This window comes from Sceloporus occidentalis, unplaced genomic scaffold, assembly GCF_023333645.1.
Source record: "Sceloporus occidentalis isolate IW3139 unplaced genomic scaffold, rSceOcc1.0.p SCAF_456, whole genome shotgun sequence".
Lineage (NCBI taxonomy): Eukaryota > Metazoa > Chordata > Lepidosauria > Squamata > Phrynosomatidae > Sceloporus > Sceloporus occidentalis.
In genome coordinates, this window is record NW_028317436.1 from 30,582 (window position 1) to 33,376 (window position 2,795).

At 45.4% G+C, this 2,795-nt stretch overlaps 1 non-coding gene across 1 annotated transcript; it reads right to left on the minus strand.

Moving 5' to 3' along the window:
• Positions 1 to 1,862: 1,862 nt before the first annotated feature.
• Positions 1,863 to 1,936, minus strand: TRNAI-AAU (transfer RNA isoleucine (anticodon AAU)). Its single transcript has one exon. It is a non-coding gene; the product is annotated as a tRNA-Ile (tRNA).
• Positions 1,937 to 2,795: the final 859 nt, after the last annotated feature.

A 2,795-nucleotide genomic window follows, 5' to 3' on the forward strand; every position in this document is an offset into this window, starting at 1 on the left:
AGAAGTGGTAGAGGGTAATACAGTGAGGGGATATAAACATGCACGGGATAGACATACGGCTCCTGAATCTCAGACCGACTGGTTGAGGTTTGAGTCTTTACAGCAGGAGAGACGGGCGACTAGACGGGGGGAGCGGGGGGGGGGGGGGATCCGCCAGCAGATTGTATGTTTCTATGTCTGGGTGCGCATGTTTTACGGTTACTGGCCTCTGTGGGACCAGGCGCCCCGTATTCAAGAAGAAATACCCTGGTTATTACCCCCGCATTGTGCAGTTAGGTAGTCTGAGCACGGCAGGGGCGCTGGAGCATGGTATATATATATATATATTTAATGTGTGCATCCATCACACGTACAGCGAGCCGCCGCCGGCAGGCTGCTCATGAAACATTCATTCTCTGGGACTGGAGCGGCTCCCTTTCCACGCGGGGCACTTCTGGAAATGCTTAGCAGCCTGCGCAGGACCCCTTCCTGCCCGCACTCACCCAACACTGCATGTCCCTCGATTAATACCCTAATAATAATAATACTAATAATACTAATAATAAAAATAATATTACTATGAATAATACTAATAATACTAATACAAATAATAATAATATTAATACTATGAATAATAATAATAATAATATGAATAATAATAATATGAATAATTTTAAGAATATTAATAAAAATTATAATAATACTATGAATAATAATAATAATAGCCCCTGGTGTACGGGGAGACCACCATTGAGGTATTAATGGGCATGAAATATTTATACATTGTATTATTTATACATTACTTTTACACCCGTATCATTTAATTGGTGCATGTGTCCTCCCATCATGACGCCGGGGTAATGGGAGTTGGAGTCTAGAGGTCGCCAATAACCGTACATGATACACATGTACAGTATTTGGATTTTATTGTTAGAAGGAAAGCTCTGCGTTGACGCCGGGGTAATGGGAGTTGGAGTCTAGAAGTCATGTAATATTTAGGTAAATGTTCTTTGCAGCGCTTGGCACAGCTGTCCAGCACACAAAGGGTCACCTAAGGTATAGTAAGTATACTTATACATTCCCAGCCTTCCCATCCCTCCTGGTAACAGTACCCCCCTCCTCGCTCTCTGATTGGCTGCTCATCCCCTGACGGTACATATCCTAGGCTCTCACCGATTGGCGGTTACGCCGGATTCCAGAACCTGAGTAGCCACGGCAACAAGGCAAGCGTTACCGTGACGACAAGGGTATCCGCCTCGGGCCAGACTAACCAATCGCGTATGCCTAGCCCAGGACACTGTAATAAATATAAAACATACATCTCAGAACATCAGGAGCATCTGGAGAGTCTCCGCACACAAAGAAACATAGCTTCGTCATACAAAAACCCAAATAATCATTAAAACACTCAAATAATGATTCATATGTTAAAATTTGCCAATATTCGGGGAAATAGAAAGAACGGGTGTGTGAAGGAAACACGTTCTTATTCAGGTCTCTCCGCCTGCGATAGGGATTAACGCATGCGCTGACCTCGCGCCGGAACAATATATCATTCTTTTCTGGAAATATTCCTTTGTTGCCTGAGATGCGGCTCTAATGTGGCGTGAAGGATGTTAGGCAGAGGGGCCGCTTTAGAGCGAGGGCCCTGTTTTAAAGGAACATTATTTTTGTTTTTCCTGCTGTCGAAAAGCTGAAGTCCCGCCAGCCTCGCAGAGCATTTCTCGGATAAATGCTCTGTGGGGAACGGCGTGTTTCGTTGATTAAGCGCATCAGCCTGTCTGGCAGATTTTATCGACGGCACAGACGTATAGAAAAAAATATATATATATACAGATAAGAACCATTCACACCATCTGGCCTGCCCCATAAAAAACATCTAATGGCCCGTACGGGGATCGAACCCGCGACCTTGGCGTTATTAGCACCACGCTCTAACCAACTGAGCTAACCGGCCATATGTATATGAGCCACCTGTCCCTATTCGGTCAGCACAGTCCGTCTTTGAGCCCCCAAGTCCCTGTGCCACTATTTCCTCCCCTGCCCCCCTCAGACAGCGGCTCGTGTACATAAGGTTAACGCTTTTGATCGACACGTCATTTAACACTCAGCAGGTACGAGACGGCTCCGTGTTCCGCACAGATTTCCCCGGCACGTTCACTAAATAAATAAAAGCCGCCGCGGCTCACCTTTTTTAGAAGAAAATCACGAATTAATGATTAATAAAAACATTTACAAAAACAATTGACAGAGCGGCGCCTCCTCCTGGCCTCTTCCTCATCCATTATTATTATTATCTTTATTTATAGCGCCAACAATTTACACAGCACTTAATACAATACATAAATTCAAGGGGTCTGACATTAGGACAAACCGATACATTAGGTGGAGAGAGCCCGGCTCGCAAGTTTACAATCCCCCCCAAATAGTGACTCCCCCTACTGGATATCGCTAGAATGCTGTCCAAATAATGGCCCTTGGTCCGGTGTGGCCCTTGGATGGGGTTTTCTGTAGCAAAGGTGTGCAGGAAACTCTGAAAGCTTTGAAGACAATTTCCAAGCACCGGAGTTAATGGGATTACAGCCCCTGGGTATTTGTAACAAACCTTAGGGGCCAACCTGGCCCTATTCCCTGGGAAACATATCCTGTATTAATCCCAGCTCTAGACACACACTGCATCCTGTACTAATCCCAGCTCTACACACACTGCATCCTGTACTAACCCCAACTCTACACACACTGCATCCTGTACTAACCCCAACTCTACACACACTGCATCCTGTACTAACCCCAACTCTACACACACTGCATCCTGT